The sequence below is a fragment of the Parasteatoda tepidariorum genome, chromosome 10, assembly GCF_043381705.1.
Source record: "Parasteatoda tepidariorum isolate YZ-2023 chromosome 10, CAS_Ptep_4.0, whole genome shotgun sequence".
In the NCBI taxonomy this organism is placed as follows: Eukaryota; Metazoa; Arthropoda; class Arachnida; order Araneae; family Theridiidae; genus Parasteatoda; species Parasteatoda tepidariorum.
Genome location: NC_092213.1, coordinates 69,515,980 through 69,535,000, shown reverse-complemented (window position 1 = coordinate 69,535,000; position 19,021 = coordinate 69,515,980).

Sequence of the window (19,021 nt, the reverse complement as noted above, 5' to 3'; positions counted from 1 at the left end):
TGTCGACGAAATGACCCTGTCGACGAAATGACTTGTCGACGAAATGACCCTGTCGACGAAATGGCCTGTCGACGAAACAACCCTGTCGAGGAAACGGCCTGTCGACGAAATGACCTAGTCGATGAAATGGCCTGTCGATGAAGTGGTGTCGATGAAATGGCCTGTCGATGAAGTGATTGTCGATGAAATGAACCAGACCCTATTTTAACGAATCACATGTTGTTGTAGGCCATTAAGGCACTGGGGGTGCGATTGTTCTCGTTTTCCAGTGGCGCCATCTATGGCCAAAAATTCGACTTCTGCCACATCACATTCGTTAATAAGGCGTGCCTACATCCATTCATTCATCCACAAATCATAATTTCCCCTTGAACTAGAGAGCGATCAATCTCCAATCCAGTACCTTAAGGGGTATAATTTGTCATGAAAAAATGAAGGACTTTGTGACCCGACATATTTAACATGCCCTGGTCACCTGGTCACACAGGGAGTCTGCGGCTCGTAAAGTCTTTCACTCGAACGTGAGTCCGGCGCTCCCTACCAACCAAGCTAACGTATTGCATCATAAACTGAAATGTATTATCGCCTTCTCACTACCACTTCCTACGTATCAATGAAGTGGAGACACTTAGAATTCACACGAGTGAGTTTTAAGAAATCCTGGTGGGAGAAACCAATTTGAAAACCACTCATACTCATACAATATGTGTTGGTTATCTTAGCATCAGCCCCGCTAGGGGCTCTAACTAATTCATCTGAGTGGGAATAAATAATAAATCGCCGAAGCGCAACTGAAAGGTGAAAGTTGGGGTTCAGTAACAATTACTGAGTGAAAATAAAAATAAAGTAGCGGGATTAAACAAACAAATTGTAGAGAGAGAAGAGGTTTTTGTGGCAGACTGCCTCGCCTCCCCCCGAGGTATTACCCCCGAGCTTCTCAGGTGCACAGTAGCCACATAGCCTCAGAGAAATAGGAAAATATGCATGATAATAAATGCTCAAAAATCTATACAAGTATTTAGAACTATTTTCAAAATTTACGGGACAAAACTCCATCGGATAGGAAGAAGGCGGTTGTCGGGCTATATTTTATGTTATCTTTGATGAGCTCAAAGTCAAAGTTTTTAAAAGATATGTTCCCAAAGGGTGAGAGAGCATAGACACTTAATAGGATAAATTAAAACAATAATCACAGCTCTCACCTTTTATACTTTTCCAGAATTTTGAGTAGAAATAATTCAATATGAATTTTGTAGGTGCTAATTATTTATATACCGTGGTCGACAAAATCTAATTAAGAATTAAATATTGCAGCACAAGTTCTGCTGTTCCCTAGAAAAAATATCGCCTCAAAAAATGCAAACGCTGGCAACTACAGCCCTTATCAATTCCAATTCCATATTATCCCCCAGGCTGTCATTACTTTATCTAAATAAATTGGATCTTAATATAAGCTTAGCTAAATCTGAATAGAAAAATACACAATAGAATGGGAAAATATTGTTTATGACGTTATTGATCCATACGCTCTCATAGGATGTAGCGTGTATGTAAAACCAAACAATAATTACCGTTAGATAAAGGTATTAGTTTTCATCCTCCCATTGTTCATTCCAAAATAAATTAATTTTCCTTATTTTTATACTTCAGGCAAAGATCTGTAATAAGAAAGCCAGATTCATTTTTTTCGAAATTTTATTTTGAATTAATATGAATACATTTTGTTCTTGCTCAAAAAGTTTAAATTATATTTTCCAGATTCAATTACCTTCTTTTGTTTAACGTATTTGGAAGATAATTGTTTTGTTCTTCTTTTATCTTAGAAATGATGGAGAAAAAAAGACAAAGAACGCACTCAACTTGAAGGAATTTAAAATGATTTGTTATAAATTTCTGATTTTGTGCGAATTTTACACGTAAAACTATTTTTAAATTCATATCATTTCAAATATTAAAAAATTTAGCTTGCTTCTTTCGAATTTTTATGTTACACGTATCTTATTAGTAAAATAAAAGAATATTTATATTTAAGAGTAATTATAATTGCTTTATTCAAGATCGCCTGTATAAAATGTTGATAAATTCAAAAGAATAATTTTCTTCTAAGTGACTTTATCACTTATTACCTTTAGCCTTTAACTTTCATGATTAATTTTTAAAGTTGTTTTTTTTATTTATTACTGATTACATCCCCTGTAAATTATTAATCTTTTAATCAATGCTTTAAATTTTTCGATTTTCAAACTTTTTTTTTTAATTTAAGGCTTAGGATTTTAGTTATTATCGTAGATTACAGCAATTATTTAGTTAAAGGAGAAAAAAATTAAATAGTTCATAAAATTATAAAAATTATCGTTGCTCGGGTGAAATTAATATTGGAATTCTCAGATTCATATGTCATAACGAAAATTTTAAATATTTATCATAAATTTTAAATTGTCAAAATTAAACTCACTATCAAGTATATATATATATATTCGTGCTAATAGTGGTCAGTAAGTGTTTGAAAATTGTGTTTTCATCCTGTGTAGAAAATCAGTTAAAAATTTCAGCAATTATACTAGTAAAAAATTGGTCAAATTTTAATTGCAATACTATGACGNAGTAATTGTGTTGCACTGTAAAAATAGAGTAATTGTAATTGTTTCTACTGCAAAACACAAAATGTTGAAAAATGATACTTTGTCAGATAATCTCATAAAGTGTTTTTTTTAAATATACGATACAGAGTAATAATATATTAAATATAGTTATATACTGTATGTAGTATATATTAAATATAGTGTTTTTTTAATATAGTATATAGAGTAATAATATATTAAATATAGAATAATATAGAGTATTTTAAATATAGAGTAATTGTGTTACACTGTAGAAATATAGTAATTATAATTGTTTCTCCTGCAAGACACAAAATGTTGAAAAAGGATACTTTGTCAGATAATCTCATTAAGTGCTTTTTTAAATATAGTATACAGAGTAATAATGTATTAAATACAGTGTATGTAGTATATATTAAATATAGTGTTTTTTTAAAAATATAGTTATACAGAGTAATAATATATTAAATATAGAGTGATATAGAGTATTTTAAATACAGAGTAATTGTGTAACACTGTAGAAATATAGTAATTGTAATTGTTTCTCCTGCAAAACACACAGGACAAACAATTTTTAACACAACTTAATTAAAAATAAACAAATTAGCAAAATATAGCAATTAATAATAAGAGTATACTTTAACTAATAAAAAAAATTTTTTGGTTTCAAAGTGGCCACATTTTACAGCGAAGCAGAGTAGAAAACGCTTACTGAAATTTTCAGCAATAGACCGCAAATCTTCCACATTTAATCTATCTCATTTCCGCTCAAGAAATTGCTTTAAAGCAGCTGTTTCCAATTCTTTTCGGCAACGAAACCTGAAATAATCTATCTTCTTTGGTCTTTTGGCGGAACCCAGACTTTATAAATGAAGGTTTTATAAGGTAATTGTGAGCGTTGTAAATTAAAAAGACTATTTTTTAAAATATTCTTTTTAATTTACAAAGAAGAGTGAAGATTTTTCATCGTTTTATTATTAATAATTTTAAATTAGGTTTTATGTTCGACAGTTAGAATTTTGTGGTATATCTAGTCAAGTTATGAATTTGTTTTTAGTGTACATGCATAAGCTGAAAATGAATTTAAAAAAATCTTTGAGCAGTGTACATATATATATATATATATATATATATGTACACTGCTCAAAGATTTTTTTAAATTCATTTTCAGCTTATGCATGTACACTAAAAACAAATTCATAACTTGACTAGATATACCACAAAATTCTAACTGTCGAACATAAAACCTAATTTAAAATTATTAATAATAAAACGATGAAAAATCTTCACTCTTCTTTGTAAATTAAAAAGAATATTTTAAAAAATAGTCTTTTTAATTTACAACGCTCACAATTACCTTATAAAACCTTCATTTATAAAGTCTGGGTTCCGCCAAAAGACCAAAGAAGATAGATTATTTCAGGTTTCGTTGCCGAAAAGAATTGGAAACAGCTGCTTTAAAGCAATTTCTTGAGCGGAAATGAGATAGATTAAATGTGGAAGATTTGCGGTCTATTGCTGAAAATTTCAGTAAGCGTTTTCTACTCTGCTTCGCTGTAAAATGTGGCCACTTTGAAACCAAAAAATTTTTTTTATTAGTTAAAGTATACTCTTATTATTAATTGCTATATTTTGCTAATTTGTTTATTTTTAATTAAGTTGTGTTAAAAATTGTTTGTCCTGTGTGTTTTGCAGGAGAAACAATTACAATTACTATATTTCTACAGTGTTACACAATTACTCTGTATTTAAAATACTCTATATCACTCTATATTTAATATATTATTACTCTGTATAACTATATTTTTAAAAAAACACTATATTTAATATATACTACATACACTGTATTTAATACATTATTACTCTGTATACTATATTTAAAAAAGCACTTAATGAGATTATCTGACAAAGTATCCTTTTTCAACATTTTGTGTCTTGCAGGAGAAACAATTATAATTACTATATTTCTACAGTGTAACACAATTACTCTATATTTAAAATACTCTATATTATTCTATATTTAATATATTATTACTCTATATACTATATTAAAAAAACACTATATTTAATATATACTACATACAGTATATAACTATATTTAATATATTATTACTCTGTATCGTATATTTAAAAAAAACACTTTATGAGATTATCTGACAAAGTATCATTTTTCAACATTTTGTGTTTTGCAGTAGAAACAATTACAATTACTCTATTTTTACAGTGCAACACAATTACTCTATACTTAAAATACTCTATATTACTCCATATTTAATATATTACTCTGTACATTATTATGTATACTCTCCTTATTATTACTCTATATTTAAAAAAACTCTTTATGAGATTATCTGACAAAGTATAATTTTTCAACATTTTATTGTTCGTTTTCCTAAAAAAGCATTTCGTTGTAGCAACAAAAGTGACTGTTTGGGAGATATTAATATTAATTTAAAATATTGAGTGATTCTTTTTATTAAAATAAAATATTTTAAAATAAAAATCAATTTAGGAACCAAATGAAATGGAATGCATTGTGTATGTAATCTTTTTTTGTTGCATTAATGTGTTGTTTTGATGCATTAAGTTGAACTGAAAGTTGTATTGAAACCATACATTCAAAAAAGTCAGGTATTTAAAATTCTGATTATCAAGCACTATTTGAACGATTTCGCTCTAATTTTGTATTTTGTCATGTAAAATTATATTCCTTAAAACGATGCAAAAAAAAAAAAAAAATTTAGACTTCACAGTTCCAAATTTTTTCGACCATTATTAAATAAAATAACAAAAAATAATAAATATTAATTAAAAGTTATTTTTTGCATGGGATTATCTTTGCATAAACAATTTCCTAATTGTGTGCAAAAATAATTCATTTCGTTTAAAAAGTTCTCGAGATAGATCGAAATCCGTAAAAAGTAAAATTAACATTAAGGGATCCAAACTTTGGAGTACTGTCCTGAACAAATTATTGGGATCATATTTCCTAGAGTGCGGCTACCCTTTATATTTTGGGAGTCAGAAATCCGAATCCATTGAAGAAAAAAGGTTAGTTTATTTAGAGAAAATACGTGTCTGTGTCAGATTTCGTGTTTTAAAACATCCGATCGTTAGATCAAAAGTTATTCAAGATGTTCTGCTTTTTTTTGCTCACGGTACATGAAATTTGAAATGTGAGTTTCATTGAAATATGATGATTTTTGAAAGATTTATAAAAAAAAAAAAAAGTAAAGTACAAATACAGGTAATTTTTATTTGGGTTTTTATTGGTCTTTCGAGCCCGACTAACAAAAAATACCTAGAAATAAGTTTTAAGTGAAATTGTTGCAATAACTTGTCTCAGCTTAACATCTCAAAAAGAGCATTTTGAAAAATGAAACAATTGTTTTACAAAAATGAAAATATGCAATCTATCTTTAACCGGTTAACGCCCAGCGTCATATATTTAGGACAGTTCTTTTTTTCAAAGACATTCATTGTTGTGGGAAACTTTTTTCAGTGTTTTCATTTATCTGGGTGAATTAAAGGATTCTCAGATACCACAATGATTTAGTTATTTCTGATTTGATCTAGAATTATAAGGAGCAAGTACTTTTTGATCTATCAAAGACTTTTTGAATGCTCTAACAGTAGAAAAACCAATTTATTTCGATAATATATTATACCACTTTTTCTATAAAACCACTTCTTGTATGATTTCAATATATAAATTCGGGACAAAACGGATTAATAGCATTTTAAGAAAATGAATTGTCTTAAAACGGCAAAAAGAGCTAAATTAAATTGCCTTTTCAGTAAATTTTCGCGTCCTGGTCACTACAATCCTTAATTATAGAAGAATAGATAATTAATAATGTGTTCTTTTATTTGTTTGACGTTTAAACAACATTTTTTAAAAATCTCAAGTTCAATATGTTATTAAAATTATGAATAAATTAGTAAATCAAATGATTTAGATTTTAGAAAATAGACTGAGAATCAGGCCTGAAAGCGGGATGGAAAAGAGAATATACTGGTAGAAGAACTATTTCAATATTAGATAATATTCGGGAGAAGTTAATCTATTCTCAACAATAACAACTCACTGTAAGGAAATTTATCACGGCGAAGAAGCAATTCAATATAAAAATTGCATCCGTTAAAAACAATTGGTAGTTATGGATTTTACTTATTCCCGGAAAAAAACTAAAAAATGAAATTTTTTTGTTACCAGTTTTTACTCTTTTCCGTCTCGATATATATGGGCTTTCAGCCGAGCTGAGAATTTCATACCTGCCAACTTTTAATCCCTTCCATTATGATTTTTCCCAGTGGTAGTAACATGAAATTAAAATTTCGATTGTAAGCAGAAAAATACACTGTATTTGAAGAAACATCTGCTGACAACCATGAACTTGAACTGGAGTAGTGAACAGAGTGCCTGTGCCGCAATTGACTCCTTCGTCTGTAATGATGCCCGTGGGCGCCTGTAATGTTGTCGATGGAGATGACAACCATGTTATCAACGCATATTAATATATATGCTTAATTTTTTTAAAAATAGTGGTGATCAAAATCATATAAAAATAAAGTTTACAAAAGAAAACACAGTATATATTTACTACCACCTTAAATATAAATATAAAATTTTATGCCAAATGCGTAAAAGTTAGCCGGTATAGAATTTGCTTCAGAATGGCTTTATAACTTTTGCTATATACTCAAGTATTTTAAATTGTCAATGAAAAAACATATTTTGTGCTTACATTTGTTTGTATCAATTGTTTCCGAATTTTTTTTGAAAGAATTGAGTAAAAAATAATAAAAAAATGTGTAAAGGTCATTTTTTCTTTCTCCTAATTAACAAAATATTTACTTTCGTCATTAAATATATGCATATTTGCCTCGCCTTACGCTTAATGATTGTCATATGTGTCCTTATTAAATTTTATTTGTAACAGGTATTTAAAAATATCTTCCACAAATAATAAAATTTGACTTTTAAAATTTCTTATCGATTTTCTTAAATAGTTATCTAACGCCATTTAGCAGCACGATCTTAACAAATTATAAAGAAATACGGAAATATTGAAGAGCTTTATTTCTGAAATATATCATTTTCTTTTGAAAAAAAAAAATACTTTTATACGACCTTATGAAAAAGAAAGAAAAATGTAATCTATAGTAGTTTTTTTTCTTTCTTTTTTAAATGGGATCTTTGAAGTTTGCCTACAGAAAAAAAAATTCCGAAACTTAATATTCTGAGAGAAGAAGTTTATTGGATTCCAATTACTTTGCATTCCTTTCTGCAATTCTGAGTTCAAAGATATTTTTTTCAATAGTTTAAAACATACTTTAAATACGTATTTTTCAAAATGTTAGAAGGAAAATTTATATTATGTAGAGATTTATGTACTGTTAAATTGAGAATTGCATAAAATTATTAATATTATTATGCACATAAGTTATTTTCTGACTATTTCACATCATTTGAACTTCTAAAAAATATTTTTATTAATTGGTATTTAAAGGGTCGTTCATAGTACAAATTATTAATTTTTAACTCAAATGTTGAAAAAAAGCTTTGAAATCTTAATGTAATAAATTTTTCTCAAACAGATGTACCAACAAATAAATAAAGCACTCTTGAAAAATACATCTTTAATAGAGGATAATCCTTTTAAATACATTTCATGATAGTGAGCAGATATATTTTAAAAATAGTATTCAAAAATGGTAAATAATATAAAAATTGTCATTTGAGATTATTTTGCTGGGATGTATAATTTTTAAATAAACAGTCTAGCATGTGTATTTATTTTTATTTTGGTATATTTAATTATAATAGTAGTTTTTTAAAACAGAAAAGAGTAATAATTAAAAAAAAACCCTCCAGATTTCCAAAATTGTACCTTCTTTTTTAAAAACAAATTGCCAAAAAATGGGTGAGTTTGAAATGCTCCAAAATGATGCTGAACAATGTTACGGAATTTCTGTAAATTATTTTTCTCATTAGTAGCAAAGTTAACGAACTAATATTTTAGTAAATTAGAATTAAAAAAATTTGTCCATATTATGGATTTTTTTTATTCCCAGAAAAAAACTAAAGAGTAAAATTTATTTGTTACCAGTTTTTACTCCGGTGCGCCGCACGATGAGACAATCTAGCGTGACCCACCGGTGGTTCACCCCGGCGTGAACGTGTTAAATGTTACTGTTCTTTTTTCCACTAACGCTAGTTCGAAATAATTCACTGATATCTCAAATGTATGTGAATTTGTAATTGAGATAGTCAGTCAACACTTGTCCGGAATGAATTAACTAACCCTTTCAGTCGCACTATGGCTAGCCTAGCAACACTAGTCTGAATGGGTTAACCGCTTAGGGAGTACTATAGCTCGTCTAGCAACACTTGTCCGAAACGGGTTAACCCTTTCGGGAGCTAGTCTAGCAGCACTAAATCAACAAATGTTACAAACCACTAAAAATGTAAAACTAATTGTTTTTAAACGTTTAGCAATAACCTTTTTGCTTTCAAGAAGGAGCTAAAGTGTGACGTTTTACTTAGAATGACCTAAGATGTATGATTAGAAGATTAAGGCAGGATGAAAATTTCATCAGATTATACGATAAAAGAAAAGATTTTAAGTTTAATGTTATTAGTTTAATACGTTTTAATTCCAACCTTTACTTTAAGATTTTAAAGAATATTTTGATTGGTTAAATTATTAGATTTAAATTTATTTGTAATAATAAAACAAATTTTCCTTCAGCTATCGAGAATTTCAAGATTACATTAGAGAATAATAATTTTCCTTTAATTTACTGTAATTATGACATTTTAATTCAAAATATATTAAAGACGTTTAAATAATTCAGCCGGTATTGGAGCACGTATATATAGCCTATAAATTCGCCAACAGAATTTTTCGGTAGATCTAATAATAATGAAACATTTCATTTTTTTGCAAAAAGAAACCGACTTTTTTAAGGGGAGGCTAGGAAAAATGCATTTTGAAGGTGCTGGGTAAACGGAAATTCTAGTTCTCCGCAATATTTAACCCTTTAATGGGCCATTTATATCTAGTTATGGTAAATTAAAATATTTTTGGAATTGAAATTGATATAAGAATAGTAATTGATATAAGGAAAAAAAACTAATTCAGCTTATACAAAATTTATCTAAATTTTAACGCCATTTTTTTTTTGGTGGTAAGTATATATACCACGACCTATTAGTAACTTATTGACTTTTATTTTTCGTTATTTATAAAATAAATTTCATAAATGCTACAAACTTCAATAGAAATTATGTATTTTATAACTTTTATGCGTTTTTTTAACTAGCAAACAAACTTAACAACCAATTTTATTCAAACGCACTTCAAGAAGTTATTAACAACTGGAAACCTAAAATAAAAGTGGTAAAAAAGTTCCCCATGGACTTTAAAAAGTGGTGGTAAGTATACTTACCTCGACCTTAGAAAGGGTTAAAGCAGAAATAAAAAAAATAGAAAGCATATATTCTTAAAAATGCACCATAAATTACTAATACCACTGTACGCTTCGGTTTTTTCTATGTATATACATATTTAAATATTATTTTCGTCAGAATCGCTTTAAATCAAATATTTAGGTATAAATTTTAAGGCCACATTAAATATTTAAGAAAAATTCCAGACTGCCAACAGCAGAATTTGGCAGGCCTGATTAAAGTTATGTGACTACAACTTATCAGCATGTTTGAAAAATATTTATTCTTACTCATGAAAGTAAAGCATAAAAAAAATCATGCTGCCCATGAAATATTCTTAAAATTGTCACTGAAAACCATGCAATCTAATAAGATTTCTTTTCCGAAAATTTTAAGAAAAATCGAATGAAGAATAAAAAAAAATGATACAATTTAACCAATTTTATGTTATGACAATTGAAAGCATTTATACATTCACTGTGTTCTTTTCGGGAGAGAAAAAAATTCCATTCATTCACAGCAACGAAATATCAGACAGGTATAAAATTTCAGGTAAAGCTTTTACGTCTTTCAAAATGTTTTCCATTTGGGATAGTTTAATAAATAGGCCATATATCAGGGAAGATACATTTTCCTTTTCTCCCTCAGGCAATATATCATTAGGGATATTATTGATGTTTTTCCCTCCATGTGCCATATATAAGATTTCTTCTTACGAACAGAAAATAGACACGCAGTTTATGTCACTAATATTATTACTGTTTACTGCGTGGTAATTTTCTTAGATTTAAAATAAACATAATTTGTTTACATTCCCTGTAGCATCTCGAAGTTTATTTCAATTTGTTTTGAATTGTGAATCTTTGAAAATAAAATAAACAGAAAAACAATTTTTAAACAAAAAGATAAATTAGTATTTATTGGGAGAAATTTAACCCAGTAATTTATTGAAGTATTATATTTTTCAATAATGTTCCACAGAATCAGGCAATTTTCATAGATTTGTACACAATAAAGAATGACATTTAACTCCCAAAATATACCCATAATCTTCTACAAAGATAAATAAATATTTAATTTGAATATATGTATAAATATATATATATATATATATATATATATATGCTCCCCATTGTAATTTACATGGTTTACTATTAGAAAGTCCTTTTAATATTCCCAAATCTATTTCAATTCAAGCTTTCTCTATAGNATTTGTGTATATATATATATATATATATATATATATATTTAATAACTAGAAATACTTATGTTTTTTTTAAAGTAAGTTTCTTAATAATTACTGTAATTGATACTCGTATATTAAATCTCAATCGAATTTCATAATATTTTCCCTTTTTTTTAGCAATTTCGTTGACGGTGCAAAAAGTTAAATCTTGCCTTTTGCCATTTTATTTCAAAAGTTATAGCAACAGCGTGTTTAGTTAACATCTTCAACAGCGCGGCTGCAGAGCTAGGGAGCTAATAAAACAGCTTAACGATACGCAGAATCTAAAAAAAATTTTAAAAAATTTAAAAAACACGTGTTTATATTGACCAAGTACTGGGAGAAATTGACTTTTTGATGGAGCTAACCAGCATTTGCGTTACAGGGTGAGGAAGACTACGAGAACCTCCCACGGTTAATCTGACGACAAGGGGACACTAAACTATCATCCGTCTATCACTGTGGATATTTCACTTCAGATGCGGAATTCGTATCGACTGGGATTCGAACCCGGGCAGCCTCATTGAAAGGCGAACGCTCTATCCCCTGAGCCATCGCGGCTCTCTTCAGATGTATGTCTAAATTGAGGAAGTAGCCTAGCAAATGAGATCCCCTCTGCAGAGGATCAAAATTATGATTTGCGTGTCTTGCCAGACGGTTCCCAATAGCTCATTGTGCTGCTCTAGTGTGACGTAAATAAAGTACCTTACTTAAATTATAATAAAAGTTCATGCGACATGAAACTTTTCACGACACACAATATGGCACGTTATGAAACCCTTAGGGGTGTAAGGAAACAAGCAACTTTAAAATCTCTTATTGAAACCCTTATTTTTTTCTATCGTAGGTTTGATGATTAACCCCAATTGAACTTGCATTTCTTTGTACTTTAGTTTACAGATTGCACCCTAGTAAATTAATTAAAATTCCGAATTTATCAAAATATTTCACCGTTTCTGCACTTTTTGGACAACCTGCATGTAAAAAGTAATGAAATGTTGAGATTAGAAACTTCTTCGAATTCACCAGAGCAGCAGTTCTATCAAACTGAAATTTTGATGGTCTTAGTTACTTTTTTAAACATAGAAAAAAATTTAGAATGTAAGATTAAGTGTTTAGATTTAACTCTTATAATAGTTTATATAAAGAGGCGCAACAAAAATTGCTGAAATGAACATTAATTGTGTAAGATGTTTCAAATATTAACCAACGAAGTCAGAGACCAGGAGATAGAGCTTTCGTCTTCCAATGAGGTGAACCGGGTTCGAATCTCAGCGGTGGCTAGTCGATACGAATTCCGCACCCGGCTAGCATCGACCACACTGCTGACTTTAAATATGCTCAGTGGTAGACGGATCATAGGTTAGAGTTCTTTTGCCGTCAGGCTAACCGTGGGAGGTTTTCCTCTCCATGTAATGCAAATGCGGATTAGTTCCATCAAAAAGTTCACCACGAAGGCAAATTTCTCTCCATACGAGATCCAGGAGTTCCCTTATCTTCTGAATTGGGTTCAAAAATACAAGGCTACGGAGTTGAGCGGTAATAGTTTTAAACCCAAAATTAGGTCGACTGTTCAACGACGGTTATAAAAAAAACCAACGAGGACTGCTGATTTGTTTATTTTGAACCACTAATTATTTGAACTAAATCGGCTTTAATTTTTGAAACAGATAACTGCTGGAACAAACAATTTTGCAATTTACTGACAACAATTTTTCCAGATTTATGTGAAGAAGAAATAATGTAGGAAAAAGAAAAATTTATATGGAAAATAATTAACCAAAATTTGCTTGTTTTGGTGTTTTTTACGCATAGGAAAAAAAATAGAAAATATTATTATATTTCGCAAAAAGTCTTAGAATATAGTTTAAAACTTTTTCCAAATTGTTATTTATGTGTTACACAAAACTGACAGCTTTCAGTTTTTCCTTAATCTTGAAAAAGCTTTTTAACGATATGGGAAGGGAGTAAAATGATTTCGGCTCGTCATTTTTCGCCAAGCAAAGCAAATCCTGTTTATCCTTTCAAAGCTCCTCGGCTATCGGGGTGATAATCATTTAAGTTTTACCATAACTTACGATAATTACTTTTTCCAGGGAAAAAAAATACAAAGAAAAGAAAAATCTTCGAGTTATGAAACATCGATGATACTTTGATACTTTTTATATCTACTTTTCTCTCAAACCTCCAAAAGTGTCATAAAAAAAAAAAAAAAAAAAAAGGTTTAATAAATATTTTTAACAGTTTAGAAATATTAATGATGTTAAAGATATCTCGGTGGATATAAGTAAAAAAAAATTACAGATTTTTATGAAATATTTTTAGAAACTATTCATTTATATAAAGTTGGTCATAATTTAGATTTAACGAATCCTGTCAAAAATCATTAATTTTAATAAGCAATCATAAAAGACATGTTTTATTAATGACATCTTAAAGCTCAATTTTAGGATAACATATAAGTCGTAAAAGTTATTTTTATGGTCTTTCCTATTTAGTTTTGGAATATAAATTCCCCTGATTAAAAAAAAAATATTCTAAACACGAAGATTTTATAATCTTTAGAAAGATGATTTTTATCTAATCAATATCAATACAGAAAACCTAAAGTAGTAGTATAGAAAAGAAGAGTTTTATATTATGTTGCAAAATTTGGGAATTTTATTTATGTAATTAAATTTAAGTATCTCATAACGCAATAACGAGAGTTTATCTTCCTTTTGAGATTATTTGGGATATATTTGAAATGTATTTTTAAAGAAGTCGAAAAAGAAGTTATTCTACCTAAAAAATAATAATTGCCAGTCTATTTCAGAATCTAATCTTAAATATACAAGCCATTTTTGACCACGAATATCCATGCATTTATTTTTAGATGATTTACCACGGAACGATATCAGGAATTATGACAGAAGAATGAATTTCTACAGAAGGATATCAGGAATCACCACAAAAGGATATCAGGAATAACCGCAAAAAGATATCAGGAATTACCACAGAAGAAAGATTTACCTCAGAAGGATATAAATTACCGGAGAAGGATAAATGATATTTACCACAGAAGAATATCAGGAATTACCTCAAATGTTATAAGGAATAACTACAAAAGGGTATAAGAAATAACCATAAAAGGATATTAGGAATTAAAGGATATAAGGAATAACCACAAAAGGATATCAGGAATTACTACTGAAGGAGACAAAGGATGATTTACCGCAGAAGAATATCAGGAATAACCACAGACGGATATCAGGAATAACCACAGAAGGATATCAGGAATAACCACAGAAGGATATCAGGAATTACCACAAACGGATATCAGGAATAACCACAGAAGGATATCAGGAATTACCACAAAAGGATGATTTACCACAGAAGGATAAATGATGTTTACCACAGAAGGATAAATGATGTTTACCACAGAAGGATAAATGATGTTTACCTCAGAAGAATATCAGAAATTACCTCAGAAGAATAAAAAGAATAATCACAAAAGAATATCAGGAACTGCAACAGAGGGATGAAAGATTTACCACAGAACAGGTATGCACTTATCTACGTGCTTAGAAAAAAATTACTCTTAGAAGTGGCCAAAATTATGTTTTAATGCATGATTGTTAGTTTTGTAAATTTGATTTAATATCATTTCATAACTTCTTGCCATATGTTACTTTGTTTCAACTCTGCTATGGTGAAATTTCCAAAAATTCCGGAAGCTTTAGTTCTTAACTTATTCATAAGCAGGCGTGAAAAGGGGTCTATATATGAAAAATTATTGAACTGTCAGAAAAAAGTGGCAGTTTTAACTATGCGAAAATATTTTTTTGTTGTCTAGGAAAGTAGTGTTCCTTACTTCAGATGTAATTATAAAAGTTCAAGAATGCCAACTGTTCCGCTTTCCGCAAAAGTAGCAAAACTTAATTATAAAACTTATAGAATAATGACTATTACGTCTGCTCTTTATGAGTGTTATCACGGGATAGCTACAATAAAGTAGCATTTCATATGATATTTAGAATTTGTGATATGTAGTTATGTGAAAAAATTACTTATAATTAAAAATGCAAAACTAAATACAACTTAAGTTTCGTTAATACTAGAAAATATTTTTTTTTACAAAGCGGAGAAAGTTAGCATCTCTGAAAGTTTATGATATTAATATTTAACGGTGGACACAGGAAATATTTTGTTTCAGCAAAATTAATACTAGCAGTGAACCACATTTTTTTACTTTTTGGAAAAGTATTTAATCAAAATCTGCCATTTAAAAATGATGCAAGGCATAAATGTCTATCTCTCCATGAAATATTTTGCAAAAGGCGTAGTAGTTGGCAGCCCGGCAACAGCCTTTTTTTCGTCTAGTTAAGCCATCACCTTCCACATCAGAAAGCCTCCAAACAGTTTTTTATAAGTAGTCTGCACAGACTATTTAAAATGTGAACCAGTTGTGCGCATGAACACAAATTTTATTTTAAAAGTAATTGAGAGAAATTTATCATATATATTTTAGAATCGAATCTGTAGTGGTTGACAACTGAATCAGACGAACCAATCATATTCATAAATTAAACAAATTTTTAGATCTCTATTTGCTACCACTTTCTCATTTTTACAAGGTTTTTATTAATTTTCTCTTACTCATAATAGTTAATTTGCATAGTAGTCCAATTAAAAAACCTATTAAAAACCGCGTGAAGGCTTTCAGTTGTAAGTGACGTTGGTTAAACGCGAGTTTTAGCCCTATAAGGCAGTGGCTCCCAATTATAACTGAGTTTTTTTTACTTGAACTCCGGAATTATATGTTTATTTACTGCTGTGAATATTATTACATAATATTCACAGCAGTAAATCTACTGAATAATTCGAAATTATTTAATATGAAGAATAAAGTTTCTAATATTATGAATTTGCTCTGTTATAAACGCTGAGAATAGTTATCAAAGAAAAGCAATTCTTTATTATTGAATTCAGTTATTTATTTTGAATTGAAAACTTCGTTCAGAAATACTTATAGAATTTTTCATAAATGCATATCCTTTCAATAGTTTATTTAACATATTGTTATTGGAAAAGAATAAAAAGATTTTTTTTAAAAATGTCTGTGCTATTTTTGTTAATGTATGTAATTATTCTTCATTAGCATTTTACATATATAAAGTCATACATACAATCGAAACATTTAAATTATGGATTATCGCGATAGGATATAGTAAATAAATGTTATTGGTTTAAAAAAAATTCATAACGGGAACCTTCCATAAAATTTTTTGCTCCGGGAACCTTTTTTTCCCCTTTCGTCATATTTTCTTTTCATCAGTCATACTTTTCATGGTTGTCATAAGCGACTATGAATGGAATGTAAAAAGTGGTAGAAATTCAATTAACTTTGTTTATTTATTATCTCTTAATTATTCAATCAAATTTACCACTATGACTTACATTGCAAGTTATTTAAAAAAGTTATTTCTTTGCATTCGCATGTGCTACATAAAAAATATGCTACAAAAAGTCGCTATGTTTAAACTCGTCATCACTTTAGTCACCACTTTTTCCATTTATGGACGCCTGCGGCATACCTGTATTTCATAGCACCATTTTATTTACCAAACATTGGATAGTTCAAAGATGAGAACTTGCTCCAGACAGCGGATAAATATTTTCGAGTGGTAGTTTTCTAATGTGTGATTCTTGGTTTAATAAATTCGATTTATTAGGTTTTTATCCACCACTATCTCTAAATAATTCGCCACTTTTTATATTAAAGCCATATTAAACCTTTAAAAAGGTTTAAAAAAAATTAGCCAATTACCTGTAAATTTTTGTTTGTAATTATTTACCGTTTTTAAATTATTTTGCTGGTCCGTAGCAGTTGGCATCTCTGGTATTTATATCCGTTTATGTTTCGATCACTATAGTCAATTTAACTGTGTCATTTATGTTATGAGCGTTTATTTCGTTTATGTGTCGCCATTAAATACTCGGTTTACACGTAAAAATCTACTTCCAAATTTTGTAACAGGGCACTTTTTCATACTGCAGTCACAATGCTAAATTCTTAGTATTCTATGCGATAAATGTTGATTTAATGCAATGTTTTGTTTACGCTTTTTATCAAAAACAATTTTTCTGCAACAGCGAAAAGAAAGCAGAAATTCGAAAAAGGAATTATTCTTAAATCAGTGTTAAATTCTTAATATTCTATGTGATAAATTTTGATTTGATGAGATGAATTTTTTACGCTTTCTATCAAAAATAACTATTTAATAACAACGAAATGAGAGAGAAATGTTCAAAAATAAACAAGCTTAAATAAACGTTAAATTCTTAGCATTCTATTTGATAAATTATGATTCAATACGATGTTTTTTTACACTTTTTTAATTTTTTTTTTACAAAAAACCATTTTTCAGTAACAGCGAAATGAAGCAGTAATTTTTAAAAGAAAGCAGATTCAAATTAATGTTAAATTCGTATTTCGTAAATTCGAATGTTCTATGTGATAAATTTCGATTTGATTAGATAATTTCTTCACGCTTTCTATCTAAAATAACTTTTCAGAAACAGCTAAAAGAAGCAAAAATTTTCAAAAGAAAGCAGGCTAAAATCAGTGTTAAGCTCGCAGTATTCTACGTGATAAATTTTGATTTGATAAGATGTTTTTTTGCGTTTTTATATCGAAGACAACTTTTCAGAAACAGCTAAAAGAAGCAGAAATTCTCAAAAGAAAACAGGCTAAAATCAATGTATGTAATCAAAAAATGATGCGACAACTTTTTTTTAATTTTTTGAAAAATGAAAGTGGTACTTTAAAAAACCATCGTATTTAAGAAGAATTAAATAATAAATTATACTGCCACAGGGAAAAATTCTTTTGTAAAATGCGTATTAGTTGGAAGCTTCAGAGCAAGTATTTTATTCCATGGTAGTATATACATTATATATACTCTTCAAACTTCTCCCATGAATTATTTCAATGTTTATAAATAAGCTAAAAATTTGGATTTTTTGTCTTAGATTTATTATTTTTTTCTCTCCCTAAGTTTCAAAGCTTTAACTTAATCATACAACTTTATACCCAGGTACTTCACAAACTTGTATGCATAATAAATTTAATCCTGCTACAGTTTAATCTATAATTAATAACCTAAACGTTATGCCTTCAAACTCATGAATTGAATATGATTATGCATTATGAATTAAATACGCATATTCGATATTTAAGCGTGTCTTAGGGGATGAAAGATATTGCGAGAACTTGCAACTATTTAATGCGCTGAAAGTTTTACGACGTCGTTCAACTTGTGTTATAAAATTCGAATTAACATAATTAGTTAACTTAAAGGACTTCTAGTTAATTTGGTTTCAGTTGTTTTATCATAATATAATATTTTAGAATTAAAATGATTTATTGCTTGGCGTGATATCTGGCGATCGTACATTGTAAATGTTGGAAATAAGACAAGCATTTATGACGTTTCAGTGTAAATGAAGTCCCCAAATAAATATAATTGGAAGAAAAAAATTATAATTAAGGCTTGACGTTCTCTCATTAAAACGTATAACAGTTAAATGTAAATTTAATTAAAATATAAATAAAATTGAATTTCTAATTTAATTGAAACTGAAATAAGTAGAATGAAAAATTTAACATAATATTAATGCAAAAATTTCCTTTACTTTTCAATTATTTTAAAAATTTCTGACTTGTTTTTAAAAGACGCCAAGGCTATTATATATATA